Here is a 20,186-nt window from a genome sequence, read left to right as displayed (position 1 = left end):
ACACATGAGTGTTACGTAAAGGCGACGTTAACAAATAAACTCTAAAACCCTAGGGGCACGATTGCTGCATTCGCGGGTACCGGGTACGTGGTGGAGCACCTTTGTAGGAATAGTCAGCTCGCGTGATAATTTGATCCGTAGGAGTTGATGGTCGGGACCACAGGTGAACGACTTGGAGCGCGGTGGCTCGCTAGTTGCCACAGATCGAGTAGCCACGTTTAAAATATCGTTTTTTAGCGGGGTTAAGAGCTCCAATTTTCAATGGCGCGTTATAAGTAGTAAGTAGTTTTTAGAACGATTGGTATGGAGCGAAAATAGAATTCATAGTACTACGTACCTCCTTGGCGTATGGTTGTATGGTTTTTTTTTATGGAGGTTGTATGGGTTTATGTTGCGACATGTTGAACCTGGTAGTTCTAGGGCAAATACTATGGTTTAGATTTAGATGCTGGTTTTCTTTAATGGAAATCGGAAGGGGAAACCCTTCTTCGATTAAAAAACTACTACCTCCATTCTGGTTTACTAGTCCCCATCGTACTTTGGGTCAAAGTTTGTCCACGAACTTTACTTGTAAAATGTGAATGGAAAACGAGATTTTGTTATACCCAAACAAAAAACGACTGGAGGGAGTGATTGCTCTGACACGGACGCGACCTCTCATAACGCAGGCATTGAACCGGCGCGCCGGCCAAGAGGGCCGCACTCGCTGCAGGCCCGGCTGAGCATGCCTCCTCGCCACGTGAAACCAGCTTAAGACTGCCCCGCCTGCCTTCATTGAATCCGCACGTGTGCCGGCAACACGTCCTTCCGCGAGCCGGCAAGCATTTTAGAACACAAAAAATGACTAAAATATAATTAATTTATGCATGGTCTTGACTTGTTGTGCTCGCACTGGTAGCAGGAACTAGTAGAGGATTTTCTTTATTTATAACTCTCCTCACATTTTTTTGGCTTTGAAGTGAAACATGGTTGTGGACATTATGTATGAATGTGCAGATATCTGTGAACTTGAGTTTGATGTGGAAGTTGAACTTGGAATGTCGGGCTTGCGCGTGAACTATACCATGTCCAATGCTTCGTCTGTTATTGTTTGGAAAGTAATTGCTGTTATTACATGAACCAAAAAAAACATTTTATGCCACATCAGTAGATGCACGGACATCACAACATGCATGCTGACTGGATAAACATTTGAACCTAGCTATTATGAAGGAAATTTTGTATTGACAACAGTTTTAGATAGCAGGAGACGCCTAGCCTGCTCTGCCTCTGCTAGCTTATTTCTGGCTTCTTCCATCTCTTCTTTGGCTTGGGTGAAGAGAGCATCTGATTGCTCTTTTCGCTTCTTCAGGAACTCAGCTACATTCTCAAGGGCCGCTGCACGCTTTCTTTCAGCCTTTACTAATGCCACGAGGACACGAACAGCTGACGACTCCACCTGGCTTGTGTGTAATCCAGCATCATCAGGGAATTTGCACCTTGTGTCTAATCCAGCATCCTTAGGGAACTGGCACCTTGTGTGTAATCCAGCCTCATTTTGGAAACATGATCTCGAGGTTGACCATACTTCCATCCTGACATGAAGATACTTCTTTTTTAGATCAATACTTAGAGAAACCTAGATCCATTTAGTAGAAGCCAGATAAACAGAACTCGGAGAAGTGAATTCAAAAGGAAAAAATAAATAAAAACAGACTACAAGGTGAGAACACCCACTTCCTACATCAAGCTAAAAACGAAAGCATTAGGACGATTAAGACTCTTCTTATTACACATCGAAGAACACCATGCTTAAGAGAAACAGAAACTACAACATATACACATCGAAGAACACGAGGCTACAGAAAGTAATTGAAAGGGTGTTACTTACCAAATCTCATTTTACAGGTTCGGTGCAGCTCCTCTTTAACTTGCCACGCTCCTTGAAGATGTCCTGAATATCCCGTGTTTGGTCTTCATTGCTCCTCTGCATGTTCGCACTCGTGGTTTTAAAATCTCAACATGGCAAGAAAAATATACTACTAGTAATACTCGCGCATCTTGTGGGCAACATTAAAGCACTCGTCTGCCATGTTAGAGCATCTCCAACAAGATAAACTACTCATACAAATGCATCTTGATGCGTGCAACGCATGGGAATTTTGCTAGTTCTAAAAACCTTTCCATCATTTGCCACACTACTGGTTGCAGATGAAAAACCTACCCAAGCACAGCGCGATACAGGAGCGATGCACAATTACAAGCTGATATTTTGTTGGACAATGGAGGCTATAACCAATTACTTTTACGGGAACAATAGCACCCAGGAAATTTGAAGGGTAGGTATGAAACTGCACATGTACTGCTAAGTGATTCAATACACACATTACCAATCGAGGAGGAGAACGATGGTCGCGGCGGCCTCTGTGAGTCATGGTCGGCAACGGGAGTCAGTTCATTGTCCATGACGGTGGTACTTCTGCGCTTGGCGTCGGCTTCCGGGAAGCAGATCCGAGACCGTGGAAGATGATGCCGGGGAAGAGGCTCCGTGTATGACGATGACGGTGGACCGGCTCCAGTGCGGCGTACGAGGTCGTCGATGAGGCAGATGCGCTGCGGTGGACGAGTGCGCCGATGTAAAGGGGAGGAGCACGAAGGCTGCGGTGCCATGAGAAGTCTATTTTGCAGCGGGGATAGAAAATGGGGAGTATTCAGGTGTACTACTCTGGGTGCCGGGGTGGGGTTGGCTGGGTAGGGTGAACCTGAAGTTACGAACACAGCCCCCTACAAAGCATCATCTATAGGCCTGTTCCGAAGGCTATGATTGTAACTTCCCACTGCTCGAATCAGGGTCGCGGGAGATTTTCCCGCCGACCTCAAAATTTTGTGACACTGGACTCCCCGTGTGGCGTGTTGAGTGATTCGTCTAAGCAACTAGCGATAGTAGTAAACTCTGCATATTAGGTTTGACCGAAGTCAAACTTTCTAAAGTTTGACCAAGTTTATAGAAAAATATAAACATTTACCATAACAAATATGTATGATGTGAAAGTACATTCAATAATGAATCTAATGGTATTTATTTGTTATTGTATATGTTAATATTTTTTGTTATAAGCTTTCTGAGAGTTTACAAAACTTGACTTTGACCAATGCTAATACGCGGACTTAAATAAAAATGGAGGGAGTACACATTTGTTTTCTTAGTTTGTAGTGAACTAATCATTTGTTGAAATTGTGAAATAAATATATTAGGCTATTGACTTCGAATGTAATGGTCTATACAATTCGATAGTTACAATCATTGTCGAATCCCAAGATGTATACAAGGTCTATAGTACTCCCTCCGTCCGAAAAAACTTGTCATCAAAATGAATAAAAAGAGATGTATCTAGAACTAAAATACATCTAGATACATCCTATTTTTATCCATTTTGATGACAAGTATTTCCGGATGGAGGGAGTACTTCACAACATGCTCAAACTCACATAATCCCAGTCAAATGAGAATCTAAATGCATTTCATAGTTATTACTTTGTAGGATGCAACAAGAACAACCATAACTCTACATCAGCCATTATAGAAGCAACATTTTGACATATCCCAATGTGTGAATGAAACATGCAGAGAGAGCTTTTGAAGATGGAGCAGATAGGGCGGGAAAGATTGTATGTATGTGGACGAGAGAGTAGGAATCAAACCTAACGAGACACACACACACAGAGAGAGAGAGAGGAAGAAGTTAGGTGTGTGAGAAAGATGCACACATGTAATATACATGAGATGCGTGTGCATCTGGATTCTGTATACGTGGAAGGAGAAGAGACAACATGTTTGATGAGAGAGCAGGAAAAACATGGACGAGAGGGCAAGGATCTCGTGGGTTGAGGGATTGACAATTTTGTGTGGGGGAGAGAGGGATTGGTAATTTTGTGCAAGAGAGAGAGAGGGCGGGGGGAGGACTCAGTCAGCCGTCGTCACATCACCCTGCTTCCAAATGACCCCGCATTCTCTAGCGCGGTGTGGTCGCCGTCTTCATTCTGCTCGTTTCCCTCTTTGAAGATTGAGGTGTTGTGCATGTTGGGGTGCAAAGAAGCACAAGCGAGAGTGGTCGCCGTATAACCTTGGATGGGGATGAATTGTGTGCTCGGGGGAGTGTGTGTGTGTGTGTTGTGCTGCGTGTGTCTCTCTATGTGTGTGTGTGTCAGATATTGAGAGAAAACAAACCTAAGGAGAGAAATGGGTATTCACGAAGAGATTGTGCGGGCCTTGAGGTGGGCAGGGGCCGGGTAAGGGTGTCAAAATGTGAGCGTTGATGCATGTGTTGCATGCAACCGTGCGAGGGACGGACAAATCGAGAGAGATGGTTGTTGTGTTACGGATGCTCCTCTCTCTCTCTCTCTCACACACACACACACAAGTAAACTAGAAGACCGTTCTCTCATGTATACACAACGTATCGGCATCTGTCTATGTCTCACTCATGCATGATCATTTGCACATTCACACCTCTCTATGTCTGTATCACACGCACACCGTCTCCACATTGCCCTTCCTCCACAACACACATATGGACACATACACACATTCTCTCTCAGTCACACACACAAAATCAGTATTAAAAAACTAGGGCGCACCTAAAACGTCCAAATCCAAATAAACACGAACTGCAGCTAAATTCAAATATATGGAAATATTGCAGCGTCAAGAACGTTCACAGGAAAAAAAGTTGAGTAATACTCGAGGATTGTTTTCACACACACAAAAAGGTTCGGTGGATGTCCTTCGAGCGCGACACGATGACGCACCGTTTGATCGACCGCGCGGCCGCGGTTCACGCGCTTGCACAGGATTCCGTATCGTGGTTGTGGTACTAACTAATAAAAGCGCTGCCTAAGTCTAATGCTTACGTGTACTAGTACGGTTTTCTAATAAGTTTGACCAACCTTATATTTAAAACTAAAGTAAGCTCCCACACGCGCACTCATCAATATGCCGCCGCCGCCGTTGCGCATGCCGGCGCCCGCCTGCTCCGGCCAACAATTTCTCGCCCATCACCGCCGTGTCGCCACCATCCCTGTGCCATGAAGCCGAAGGCTTGCCCGCTCACGTCGTCTGCAGTACCTCCTCGCGATGCCGCCCGTTTGTCTCCAAATCATTTCCTCTCCATGTGTGGAAATAATATGCCTGCCAAACTCTCCTTCTCCCTCCGGCGGTCCCACCACTCCACCTCGTGTGAAAAAATCTGCATGCATGACTCTCCTCCCCCCACGCTCGTCCAATCCGTTGTGACCAGCAATATTTTCACCCCTTCGCTCACCCGTAATTTACTCCAACAAATATGCCCACGTAGCTGTTACTTAACTGTAGGTGCATTCGGTCACTGACATATGGGCCCAACATGGGTCTGGCCCACATGTCAGTGACGCAACTGGACCTACAGTTAAGTCAGTGCAGCTCAGTCCATATCTTACATAGGTGTGCCATTGCTCGCTATAAATACTGCGCCTCCCACGACATCGCTATCTCCTCCCCCTCACGTTCACGTTCATCGCTATCTCCTCCCCCTCCCTCTCACGTCGACCACCATGGCATCGCCCCTCCCAAGCCCTAGGAGCCCCTCGCAGCACCGCGCGGACGGTCATGCGTCGCCGTTCCGTTCCTCGCCGCCACTAGTCGAGGAGGACGCGCCGGTGTTCCGCTCCTCGCCGCTACGCGACGCGTCGCCGTTCCGTTCCTTGCCGCCACTAGTTGAGGAGGACGCGTCGGTGTTCCTCTCCTCGCCGCGACGTGTCGAGGTGCACGCGTCGGTGTTCCCAATCTCGCCAGCAGGCGCGCTGGAGGACGCGTCGGCTCCCCGCTACGAGGAGAACGCCTTGCCGCCCGCCGAGCCCCCCAGCCTTGAGGAGCTTTGGAAAGAAATGGATGTCGCCTTGTGGGAGGCTTTGCCTCCAGCAGAGCGCGCCAAAATAGAGGCGGAGAAGAAGGCCGAGGAAGAGAAGCGCACCGCGAAACAAGCTGCCTGGGAGGCCTATGTCGCTTCCGAGAGAGTCAGGCAATTGGCTCTTTGGCAGAAGGCTCGTGCGAGGGCCGTGAGGGTGGCGGAGGACGCCCGTGCCGACGCCCTGAGTGCAGTTGGGCCCAAGCGCATCATCTATGCTTGGCGGTACGTGGACCGGGTGCACGCTTCCACCGAGGAGGAGTACCTGTTGGCGCCGGATCACCACACCGGTGAGTTGCGAGGCGGAGGAAGAGGCGTTGTGTCGGCGCGCTGGGAAACGGCCATGCACCAGGGCACTCGTGGCACGCCGCAAGCGCTCCTGCGAGCGCCGTGACTTTTAGGAGGAGTATAATTTTTGTTTCGTAAGGCGATCTCATTAGTTTTGGGACGCAAATGATAAATCCTGAATGTTCAGGAATTTTTAGCGTCCTTAATTAAGTATGTAAAAGGGAAAGTTGGAAACCTTGTGTATTCGTACGCATTTTGCAAGTACGTGCATATAGCACAAACTTTACTATATACTATCACACTACACGTCTCTCTTGATATATGCTTGCAGACTGTGCTACTCCCTCCGTCCAGGTCAATAAGTCATCTTCGGTTGTGCACCGTGACCAAGAAGGAGGGAAGACTTACACACCTAGACGGAGGGAGTACTACTATTACTTATGTACGTGCAAATGCACATTTTAACATTACGATGCGGTTTTTGTAAAAGTGAAAAAATAGCACTAGTCAAGCTTGTGAAACGATTCAATGCAAAACAAATGCAAAAATGCTCGTTTGATTGTTTACTTTTAGCTTCCTTCTCTGTGGTTTTTCTCTGTCGTACTTTGTACGGAGTATCTCACTGGTTGGAAAGGCATGCAAATTTCCAAACCGCTTCCTACACCCTGTATTGAATTTTTTGCCTAACAGGTTGTGCCGTGCAATTGGAATTCCAACTTGAGTACTACTACTAGTAGGAGTACCAGGGGCCAGTTCTTTTAGGCTTCTAGATTAGTAATCCCATAACTACTACCTCCGTCCTGGTTTATTGGTCCCCATTGTAATCTGTGTCAAATTTTTGGTCAAAATTTAGCACAAATTACAATGGTGAGGAAAACCAGTTAAATCTTTGGTCAAAATTTAGCACAAATTACAATGGTGAGGAATAAACCAGGACGGAATAGTAGTTTAGAAGCCAAAATAAATGAGTGAGGCGCCTTATTGTTACTCTCCACTGTGACTAGTCTTGTGGGAAAAGCTGGGGAAGCCGCCAAAAGAACTGGCCCTAGGAGTAGTAGCTAGGGATCGAGTGTGCGAGATGAACCGGAGAAAGTAAATGCAGAGAGATGAAATGCAAAAAAGACGGAGGGATGTGATGGTTGCTTGTCCGTTTATTTTACCAGGCCACTTATTACTGGGAGTGGTTGGGTTTTGTGATATGACGGCTTTACTGCCGCGCCACGAGCGGGGTGAGAGGTGAGACTCCCGTGCAGCGCCGCCCTCTACACGTACTACTACTCCCTCCATCCATTTGTACAGGGCCTAACTTGTCAATCTTTCGTACCAAGGCATGTCCGCAAAAAGAGGAACTGGTTTTCGTACCAAGGCATGTCCGCAAAAAGATGATTGAATGCCTAGCCGCTGGCCTCCCTTCCTTTAATCCCTCGCATGAAAATTACTCTCCTCCCTTTTCTACATGCATGCCCAACCATAATTCCTCAAATCATGCATGCCTTTGCTGAAATATAGAGCTCGCTCCTCCTTTGAAAATATGGTGGTGCTATCCATGCATGCAAATCAATGCGACGGCCAGAGCATTTTCACGATGAAGGGACCACGCACGACTTGCAAGAGAAAATTAAGATGGAGATGCCTCGGTTAGTTCATTTGGATAGGTTTGTTTGGATATTATTTCATCTCTAGAGCTCACAAACATCCAGGTGAAATAGATAAAAAGTATCATTTGCAAACAAAAGCGTTCAACTATTCAACCTGCATCCAAAACTTGTGAAGAAATAACTCTTATTGTGCTTTGCAGGAAATGATCTTCAAGAATTAGTTTTTGAGTATCCATTGTTATACATGTTGGCTACAAATGACATGCCACTTTCTTGTAGCCAACAGTTGGCTATACTATTTAAGTATTAACCATGCCCTTATACACCTAGACGGAGGGATTAAATCAGGATGACTTGGGAGGGGGCAGAGGATATGCAAGAAATGGTTCATCATAAGTCTTTCACCAGTACTGTAGTAAAAATTCATACATGGAAGATTCTAGACTAAACCATAAATGGATACACTTTTATTCATGCGCGATACTCCAATAGAGCAAGATCATGCATGGAAGTCTCCACATGCTTAGACAGCGGATTACATTGAGCGAAGACTAATGATCAACATTTAACTTGAAAATGCAGATGTCCAAGTGAACCTCCTTGGAGTCCCCGTGCACATTGTTGGAATCCAAATAACACCATGGGTTTTCCCTGTCCACATCGGTGGGAAAGTCCCAGCTCCGCAGTGTCCAAGTATGCTCGGCGTAGCCAGTGTCGCCGCCCACGCGTGTAGGTCTCCTCTTCTCATGCTCATACAAGTGGTAGAAGAGCTCACCTTATAAAGGCCTACTAGCAAAATTCCAACATCGACCAGGCCGTCCATGAAACAGGAGTGGCAGTAGGGGACGTTGCGTCAGTTGAATACATGAGCAAGTTACTACGAGATTTATTCGAATAAGCAAAAAATAAATCATGACGGCTATAACAGAGATGAAACAAATAATGTGGACTAGCATAGTAGTAGGATACAGAGTAGAAACATGAATTCTACCACGATTTCAAACAGGAAGGACAGAAACACATACGGTGCAACGGGAGCAGCACCGTTGGCGTTGAGGTTGTCGCCCATGTCCAAACACCACGTAGACACGGTCTTTGAGCATGGTTCGTAGTCGTTCCACGCTCGGGCATTGAAGTTTGTAACTATTTTAGATTAGAATATACTACTCCTCCGGTGCTAGTAGTAGAGCAGAGTCCTACTCTACTACTCTACTCAAGCAAGTTAGGGCATAGCACTGCAGGGAGTACCAGTACTGTGATCACTCAAGCAAGTTGTCTAGCATCGACATGACCCTACGCTAATGGTATGTGTCTCGTAAGTCAAGCGGCGTACTGTAGTCATCATCACCAGTTCACTTCCCACAGCACATATTCGCTTCTCCATCTTTGTCCGCACATAATCTCGTCCAATGTTCCATCCCCGCTAAGGCGCCTTCCCCCTCGTCCGAAACCCAAGCACTAACAATGGCAGAACCGAGCAGCGTCCGCTAAAAGAGTGGCTGGAATTCGCTCCCCACAGAGGTAATCAAGCTCATTGTTTCGCGTGTGGACAATCTCAGTACCATGCCGCTCGCCGCGTGCTCGTCGGGGCTGTACCGTTTACTCAAAGCCCTCAGGCCGGAGCTTTTTAAGCCAGCTCCTTGCTTGCTGATGCCGCCTGATCTTCAGAAATGGCGTGTCACGCAGCATAGCGATCGTAGGGTGGCGAGCATCAACCCCCTTGATTGCGATCCGATCCCCGTCAGCCTCAACTACATCAACGGTATGTACTGGGTCAGCATGAACACGTCTTGGATGGTGCTCATCGACGGTCGCGGCAGCTGGATGCTCGTGGAGGTCTACACCTGGCGATTGATCCCCCTTCCTTCGATTAACACTGCACTGCTTTGGCACCGCGGCCCAGAATACTCGGAATCTTACAGTAGCCAACATGATACCAAGTTTGATTTGCTCAAGGTTGTAATCTACCAAGTGCCCACAAGATCTGCGAATTATAAAGACTTCAGGCTAATTGCGTTCTTCAACCGCGGTCTCTCCTATCTGACAGGTCACTGCGGTAAGTGGATAAATCTGCACGTCCATCGCAGGATCATACATCCTCCATGGGTTCTCTGATGCAATTGAACACAAGGGCTTCATTTACGCTGTCGACTCCTTCTATGGCTGGACGTATTGCTGGCCTACTCCAGTCATCGCTACAAACGGCTGTTACAGCAGTATGTTACTTTCCTATGATATCATGATGGCTTGCTTATATTACTGTCAACATTTGCTGAAAAAATATTCATGCTCATAACATGCTGTTCTTAAGATTAACTAAACCAAGAGCCCTTTTTTATTTGACTCCAACTTGATATGATGTTGTAGGCCGCCTGGTGTCCCTACCCTTCCTAATCCCAGAACCTTTCAAAGAAAAGCGGCATGGCAGTTGCAGGTGGTTCCTGGCTCGATCAGACGACGGCGAAAGATTGATGATCGTTCGCACGTACCGGACGTGTTGTTTCGCGAAATACAATCACAGTCACTGCAAGGTCTTTGAGCAGGATCCCAGCTTCTCTGGGCCTTCAGGAACTTTTGACTGGAGGCTGGTAAGTAGCCTTGGTACACGCTCTCTGTTTGTCGGACTGAATTATCCGATTAGCCAGGAGATAACCGACAACAAGGATCATGATGGCAGCGCGGTTTCGTTCATCAGGCAAAACTGTGTGTACACAGCGTACCATGCGTCTCTGCATGCACCATACCCTGATATGTGCCACCACGCTCTGCAGCCCAAAGTAGGAGAGGGGGTCGCAAGTATCAGACTTCGACCTGCTGGCTGGAGTTTCCCCCGTCAGGCACCCATCTGGTTCAAGCCGTCAGCCAATCTCCATAGCTTAATAAATAGTAACGTCTAACTGAGCCAGTTAGTTAGATGCGTACACTTGGTGTAGTAGGAACTTTATTTAGTTTGATGCATACACTTGTTCTTTTTTGGTAGCCCTTTTGTAATGATGGCTGATGTTTGGTTTGGAAGAGAGAGCTGCGTCTTCACTCTTCTGGCCTGCTTACTGCTTCTGTTGCACCCCCAGCCCTAGTTGCTGCTTCTGTTTTCAATGTACAATCAGTAGTATATTTCGTCTGTTGGTTGAATAAATGTGTTGTTAGAACGACAAACACAATGTTTTGGAAGTCGTTGCACGGTTCGATCCTTTAGTGCCCCGTACCGTACGTAGCGCATACTATTTATCGTACGGAACACATTTTTTTTGAAACTCGGAACACATTTTCCACTTGTTGATAACATGCAGCCCACTGATGAAGGCCCAATAGAGAAGCCCATAATTAACTGGAAGGGAGGCTCTCACATGAATCCGGCCCAGGTACATGCTCATGGTCCCCTAAACATAAATAAGTAAATAAATAAATAAAGCTAAATGCTTATGCACCAGTTCTTTGGGAAAATAGCTAGCCCAGTATTTCTTTTTGAAGAATACCAAAGCTAGGCCTATTTGTTTTCTCTGAATTACTGGGCTGCAAATCTTTCAAGACGAGGACGGATGCATTCCGGCCTGGCTTAAGAGTATGGTCAATGTCTGTTAAAAGTAATATCAAAAGGGGTTGAAAATTCCAAAAAAATTATAGCAAATGGGATATAAGTTTCTTTTTTTGTTTTTGTTCTTCACTCATATCTTATACGTATTTCATTGGATTTAACATGACATAATACTAATTTATTTTTAAATTTCTTTTACTATGGCTTTTAATTTTTGGATTAAGAATATTTTGTTCCCCAGCAAAAATTTGCGAATTTTCAAAATTTCCCACATATTTAGTTAATTTTTTGACCCTGGTACTGACCAGAAAATGGCCAGCAATTCTAAAAATGGAAAACGGGCTGCAATAAATTCCATATGAATTAGAAAATGAGTAAAAAATATAAAAATAATAGTGGGCTGTACACGCCAGGAATTTCGAGGCTGACTTGTTTACGAAAGGCTTTGTCAGTGAACACACGATTCTAGCAGCAGTTAGTGTTGGATGTCCATCCAACGGCCGACGTGCTTCTTTAATCTCTGATCTTCCTGCCCCAGCCGCCTAAACTAGTACCGGCGGGACTGCCTGCTCCCTCCTCTTGTGGCCCGCTGTGATGCCGCACAGGCTTCCCCAGCCCACCCTACTCCCTCCGCTGGCCCGGCCGCACGCAATCAACTGCCTCCTTATTACGCGAAAAAATGATTCCTCCCACTGACATCTGGGGCGCACCGGTTGGGAGGCTAACCTGTGGGCCTACTAAGTTGACGCGTACGCAGGGCTTGTCAACTTAGTCAACAAACGATTCTAGCAGCAGTAACCATTGGATTTGAATCGAACGGTCCTGCTGCTTCTTCAATCGCTGCTCTTCTTGCACTAGCCGCCCAACCAGCGCCGGGGAGACCGCCTGCTCCTGCCTCCAGTGGACGGCTGTGCTGCCGATGAGTCCTCATCGCCCCCTACTATTCCCACCGCTAGCCAGGCCCTGCGGCGACGACAGCCTCACACCGTAGCCGAACCAGTGAACCCTCGTACTCTCCGCCTGGGCATCCACTGCCGCGTCTTCCCTGGCTCCGTGTCGTCCCCTTCCTAGGCCTCGCCGTCGTCCACCGCCTTGGTGCTCTCGGCGCAGCGTGGTCAACGTGGTCAACGACATTCCATCGGAAGAGTACTGTACATGGAGAGGCTGACAGCTGGGTCCACGGCCACAGCCCAGTTTTTTTGTGATTTGCCAAGTAAGTCGCTTTGCTAGGCCTGTTGGGCTGCAAATCTTTCAAGACGAGGAGGAGAGCTTTCATTCGGCTGGCCGAGAAAATGGCCAATCAGTAATGAGAAATGGGCTGTACATTTTTAAAACACATCAAACCGGCAATTAGTTTCAAATATCTTTTTTTCATTTCGAGATTTGAAATTACATTAATTTTTATGCGTGGAGAATTTGTTGGATTTTATATTGATATACATTTATTCTTAAAATCAGTTTGAATGTGAGTCGAAATTTCGGGATTAAAAACAGTTTGGACCGCACCGAAATATGCAAAATTTTGTATAATTTTTTAACCGTGGCCACAATATGGGCTGTAATGCTAACAAAAAGAATATGGGCTCCAAGAAAACCTTAATAATTTGCAAATGGGTTGTAAATTATTAGAAATAATGGCAGATGGGTTGTATGCTGTTTCCCACAGATTTGAGGCTTTCCTAAAAAAAGGTTGACGCACAAGCAGTGACTGTTGGATGGCCATCCAACGGCCGTCGTGCTTCTTCAGTCTCTGCTCTTCCCGCTCCAGCCGCTCAAACAGGCGCCGGCGGGACTGCCTGCTCCCTCCTCAACATGGCCGGCTCTGCTGCCGCGCAGGCCTCACCGCCCCACTGTACTCCCATCACTGGCCTAGCCATCCCTCTACTCAGCCACACCTGTTGTTATTCTCCGGCGATGGCGAGGCCTCGTACAGTCGAAACGTTCCCCCCGCTGTCAGCTCGGACCCACCGGAAGTGCCTCCTTATTACGCACAAAAAAATGAATACTCCCCCGGCTAGCGGGGACCCACCTTGGTGGGAGGCTGACTTGTGGGCCTACTAAGTTGACGGGGATGAAGGGCTTTGTGAACTTAGTCAATATGAACGATTCTAGCTCCAGTGACCATACGATGTCCATCCAACGGCCGTAGTGCTTCTTCAACCTCTGGTCTTCTTGCTCCAGCTGCCCAAAGCAGCGCTGGTCGTGCCGCCTGCTCCTGCCTCCCGTGGCCGGCTCTGCTGCCGCGGAGGCCTCACCGCCCCCTACTATTCCCACCGCTGGCCAGGCCCTGCGGCGAAGGCAGCCTCACACCGTAGCCGAACAAGTGAACCCTCATACTCCTCTCCGCGTGGGCATCCACTGCCGCGTTTCACTGGCTCCACGTCGTCCCCTTCCTAGGCCTCGCCATCGTCCACCGCCCTGGTGCTCTCGGCGCGGCGTGGTCAACGTTGTCAAGGAACGACTTCCATTGGACGTGGATTGTACATGGATAGGCTGACAGCTGGGTCCATGGCGGCAGCAAGGAAGTGGCTCCTTATTACGCGGAAAATAATGATTCCTCCACCTGACAGCAGGGACCCACCGGACGGGCCACTGTATTTCACGAAAAAAATGTTTCCCCCCTGACTGCTGGGACCCACCAGCTACACCTTCGCACGCAAGGAAGTGCGTCCGGGCAAAAAAATGATTCGCCCCCCTGACTGCTGGGACCCACCAGCTACATCTTCGCATGCAAGGAAGTGCGTCTGGGCAAAAAAAAAGAAAACCAAAACGATTCGCCCCCCTGACTGCTAGGACCCACCGCCCCCCCGACTGCTGGGACCCACTAGCTACATCTTCGCACGCAAGGAAGTGCGTCCGGGCAAAAAAAATGATTCGCCCCCTGACTGCTGGGACCCACCAGCTACATCTTCGCAGGCAAGGAAGTGCCTGACAGTTGGGACCCACCTGGTCGAAGCGTACGTAGCGTTGTCATTCTGGTCGCGAACGTTTATGTACATACTGGTCGATGTAGAGGCGCGCACGTGACGTAGTAGAGGCGCGCACGTGTCGTAGTAGAGGCGCGCACGTAGCATGTACACGTACGTACAGCGGCTAGGGTGCAAGAAAGAAAATACGGCCACGTATGTGTACATACGTGCGGGGTCTCGAACGCCTACTCGCGCATATGTACGGCGAGGGCTCGTGTACATGGCTGGGTTGGAACGGAGAAACATCGTTGTCGTCGTGTTCATGGGTCGGAACGGAATGCGTGGTCATGTTCATCAGGAGGGATTGGACGGAAGAGGCGATGGAAACGAGGCCTGGCGTACTGCACAACGGAGGAAATAGACCTCCTACGGTCGAAACGGGTGTCCTGTTGATCGGGAGGGGTGTGGCGTACCGCAAAACGGAGGAAACGGACCTCCTACAGTCGAAACGGGGGTCCTGTTGATCGGGAGGGGTGTGGCGTACCGCAAAACGGAGGAAACGGACCTCCTACAGTCGAAACGGGGGTCTTGTTGATCGGGAGGGGTGTGGCGTACCGCAAAACGGGGGAAACGGACTTGTGTTGGAGCGCTACGGTCGAAACGGGGGTCCTGTTCATCGGGAGGGGTGTGGCGTACCGCAAAACGGGACTCCACGGGATACTGTTCATCTCCACCGTCGACCCCCTCCAGCCTCCACGAGCTACTGTTCATCCACCGCCGACCTCCTCCAGCCTCCACAGGCTCCTGTTCATCCAGCCTCCACCGCACGCTACTCCACCGGCTACTGTTCAACCACCCCTCCACCGTCTACTGTTCATCCAGCCCTCCACACCACGGGGTCCTGTTCAACCACCCCTCCACGGGCACCCCTCCACCGTCTACTGTTCATCCTGCCCTCCACACCACGGGGTCCTGTTCATCCACCCCTCCACCATCTACTGTTCATCCAGCCCTCCACCACACCACGGGGTCCTGTTCATCCAGAGGCAACGCCACCGCTCACTGTTCATCCAACCCCCCCGCAACGCTCACTGTTCATCCCATCGATCGGCTTCAGTTAGCAGCAGTAGCCAAGGAATCGCTCGATCGGGTTCAGTTAACAACCATCGATCAATCGCTCGGGTTCAGTAACGCGTAGCCTGCAGTGCAATCGCTTGGGTTCAGTTAGAGCCCAACGCCTCGCTCGGGTTCAGTTAGAGCCAACGCCTCGCACACACGCGCGTACGTGTACGAGAGAAACGCGCATCGCTCGGCCCCCGACCTCCCACCGTAACCGGGAACTCCCCGAAATTTTCCTCCCCCTCGCTTCTACCATGGTTTTTCCGTCATGGACGGCCCAAAGAATGTCATTCAGCTGCGTCTCCGGCCCGTCCAGGACAAATAGCCCAATTTCTGTCATGATTTTTTGTCATAGAAGTAGGAGCCCACCACATCTATGATGATACCGGGTTTTGTCACAATTATCGTCCTAGAAGTGTCATATGTATTACAGAAAAAATTTCCGTTTGGCCCAAAATGTCACGGATGTGTCTTTTTTTGTAGTGTAATTGTTTTGAGATATGGAGATGGTGATATTAAAGTCATGCTAGTTGAGTAGTTGTGAATTTGAGAAATACTTGTGTTGAAGTTTGTGATTCCCGTAGCATGCACGTATGGTGACCGTTATGTGATGAAGTCGGAGCATGATTTATTTTTTGATCGCCTTCCTTATGAGTGGCGGTCGGGGACGAGCGATGGTCTTTTCCTACCAATCTATCCCCCTAGGAGCATGCGTGTAATACTTTGCTTTGATAACTTGTATATTTTTGCAATAAGTATATGAGTTCTTTATGACTAATGTTGAGTCCATGGATTATACGCACTCTCACCCTTCCACCTTTGCTAGCCTCTCTAATACCGCGCACCTTTCGCCGGTATCATACACCCACCATATACCTTCCTCAAAACATCCACCATACCTACCTATTATGGCATTTCCATAGCCATTCCGAGATATATTTCCATGCAAATTTCCACCGTTCCATTTATTACGACACACTCCATCATTGTCATATTGCATATCCCGGTACACCGCCGGAGGCATTCATATAGAGTCATATTTTGTTTTAAGTATCGAGTTGTAATTGTTGAGTTGTAAGAAAAATAAAAGTGTGATGATCATCATTATTAGAGCATTGTCCCAGTGAGGAAAGGATGATGGAGACTATGATTCCCCCACAAGTCGGGATGAGACTCCGAACGAAAAAAAGGAGAAAGAAAAGAGGCCATAAAAAAAGAGAAAAGGCCCAAACAAATAAAAAATATGAGAGAAAAAGAGAGAAGGGACAATGTTACTATCCTTTTACCACACTTGTGCTTCAAAGTAGCACCATGATCTTCATAGTAGAGAGTCTCTCATGTTATCACTTTCATATACTAGTGGGAATCTTTCATTATAGAACTAGGCTTGTATATTCCAATGATTGGCTTCCTCAAATTGCCCTAGGTCTTCATGAGCAAGCAAGTTGGATGCACACCCACTTAGTTTCTTTTTGAGCATTCATGTACTTATAGCTCTAGTGCATCCGTTGCATGGCAATCCCTACTCACTCACATTGATATCTATTGATGTCATCTCCATAGCCGTTGATACGCCTAGTTGATGTGAGACTATCTTCTCCCTTTTTGTCTTCTCCACAACCACCACTCTATTCCACCTATAGTGCTATATCCATGGCTCACGCTCATGTATTGCGTGAAGATTGAAAAAGTTTTGAGAATGTCAAAAGTATGAAACAATTGCTTGGCTTGTCATCAGGGTTGTGCATGATTTAAATATTTTGTGTGGTGAAGATAGAGCATAGCCAGACTATATGATTTTGTAGGGATAGCTTTCTTTAGCCATGTTATTTTGAGAAGACTTGCTTTGTTAGTATGCTTGAAGTATTATTATTTTTATGTCAATATGAACTTTTGTCTTGAATCTTTCGGATCTGAATATTCATACCACAATTAAGGAGAATTACATTAAAATTATGACAAGTAGCACTCCGCATCAAAAATTCTGTTTTTATCATTTACCTACTCGAGGATGAGCAGGAATTAAGCTTGGGGATGCTTGATACGTCTCCAACGTATCTATAATTTTTGATTGCTCCATGCTATATTATCTACTGCTTTGGACATTATTGGGCTTTATTATCCACTTTTATATTATTTTTGGGACTAACCTATTAACCGGAGGCACAACCCAGAATTGCTGTTTTTTGCCTGTTTTAGGGTTTCGAAGAAAAGGAATATCCAACGGAGTCCAAACGGAATGAAACATTCGGGAACGTGATTTTCTCAACGAATAAGACCAGAGAGACTTGGACCCTACGTCAAGAAATAAAACAGGAGGCCACGAGATCGGGGGGCACGCCCACCCCCACCAGGCGCGCCCTCCACCCTCGTGGCCCCCCTGTTGCTCCACCGGCGTACTCCTTCCTCCTATATATATCCGCGTACCACAAATGATCAAATACGGAGCCAAAAACCTAATTCCACCGCCGCAACTTTCTGTATCCACGAGATCCCATCTTGGGGCCTGTTCCGGAGCTCCGCCAGAGGGGGCATCGATCACAGAGGGCTTCTACATCAACACCATAGCCTCTCCGATGAAGTGTGAGTAGTTTACCTCAGACCTACGGGTCCATAGTTAGTAGCTAGATGGCTTCTTCTTTCTTTTTGGATCTCAATACAACGTTCTCCCCCTCTCTTGTGGAGATCTATTCGATGTAATCTTCTTTTTGCGGTGTGTTTGTTGAGACCGATGAATTGTGGGTTTATGATCAAGTCTATCTATGAATAATATTTGAATCTTCTCTGAATTCTTTTATGTATGATTGGTTATCTTTGCAAGTCTCTTCGAATTATCAGTTTGGTTTGGCCTACTAGATTGATCTTTCTTGCAATGGGAGAAGTGCTTAGCTTTGGGTTCAATCTTGCGGTGTCCTTTCCCAGTGACAGTAGGGGCAGCAAGGCACGTATTGTATTGTTGCCATCGAGGATAACAAGATGGGGTTTTCTTCATATTGCATGAGTCTATCCCTCTACATCATGTCATCTTGCTTAAGGCGTTACTCTGTTTCTAACTTAATACTCTAGATGCATGCTGGATAGCGGTCGATCAGTGGAGTAATAGTAGTAGATGTAGGCAGGAGTCGGTCTACTTGTCTCGGACGTGATGCCTATATACATGATCATACCTAGATATTCTCGTAACTATGCTCAATTCTGTCAATTGCTCAACAGTAATTTGTTCACCCACCGTAGAATACTTATGCTCTCGAGAGAAGCCACTAGTGAAACCTATGGCCCTCGGGTCTATCTTTATCATATTGATCTCCTACTACTTAGTTATTTCCTTTGTTATTTACTTTGCCTTTATTTTACTTTGCATCTTTTATCATAAAAATACCAAAAGTATTATCTTATCATATCTATCAGATCTCACTCTCGTAAGTGGCCTTATAGGGATTGGCAACCCCTATTTGTGTTGGTTGCGAGGATTTATTTGTTTTGTCCAGGTATGAGGGACTCGCGCGTAGCCTCCTACTGGATTGATACCTTGGTTCTCAAAAACTGAGGGAAATACTTATGCTACTTCGCTGCATCATCCCTTCCTCTTCAGGGAAAACCAATGCAGTGCTCAAGAGGTAGCATGGACCTTGTAGGTTGAACAGAGGACGTTCCGCACTAGAGTGGTATGGTTCTGGAAGTTATGTTACTAGACCATGACGAACCTACGAACTATGAAGAAGCTGTGATGAGCCCAAGATTATGAGAAATGGCTTGAGGCCATGAAACCTAAGATAGGATCCATGTATGAGAACAAAGTGTGGACTTTGGTGGACTTGCCCGATGATCGGCGAGCCATAGAGAATAAATGGATCTTGAAGAAGAAGACTGACACTGATGGTAATGTTACTGTCTAGAAAGCTCGACTTGTCATGAAAGGTTTTTGACAAGTTCTAGGAGTTGACTACGATGAGACTTTCTGACCCGTAGCGATGCTTAAGTCTGTCCGGATCATGTTAGCAATTGCCGCATTTTATGATTATTAAATCTGGCAAATGGACATCAAAACTGCATTCCTTAATGGATTTCTTAAAGAAGAGTTGTATATGATGCAACCAGAAGGTTTTGTCGATCCTAAAGGTGCTAACAAAGCGTGCAAACTCCAGTGATCCATCTATGGACTGGTACAAGCATCTCAGAGTTGGAAGATACGCTTTGATGAGATGATCAAAGCATATGGTTTTATATAGACTTATGGTGAAGCCTGTATTTACAAGAAAGTGAGCAGCAGCTCTATAGCATTTCTGATATTATATCTCGATGACATATTATTGACTGGAAATGATATAGAATTTCTGAATAGCATAAAAAGGATACTTGAATAAGATTTTTTCAATGAAAGACCTCGGTGAAGCTACTTATATATTGGGCATCAAGATCTATGGGGATATATCGAGACGCTTAATAGGACATTCACAAAGCACATACCTTGACAAGATTCTGAAGAAGTTCAAAATGAATTAGTCAAAGAAAGGGTTCTTGCCTGCGTTGAAAGGTGTGAAGTTAAGTAAGACTGAACACCGGACGAAGAAAGAAGATAGAGAGAGAATGAAAGTCATTCCCTATGCCTCAGCCATAGGTTCTATGAAGTATGCCATGTTGTGTACCAGACCTGTTGTGTACCTTGCCATGAGTTTGGCAAGGGAGTACAATAGTGATCCTGGAGTAGATCACTGGAGAGTGGTCAAAATTATCCGTAGAGGACTAAGGAAATGTTTCTCGACTATGGAGGTAATAAAGGGTTCGTCGTAAAGGGTTACATCGATGCAAGCTTTAA

This window comes from Triticum urartu, chromosome 7A, assembly GCF_056163025.1.
Source record: "Triticum urartu cultivar PI428250 chromosome 7A, HENAU_Tu73, whole genome shotgun sequence".
NCBI lineage: Eukaryota > Viridiplantae > Streptophyta > Magnoliopsida > Poales > Poaceae > Triticum > Triticum urartu.
The sequence above is the reverse complement of the archived record's forward strand: the minus strand, read 5'-3'. Positions refer to the sequence as shown.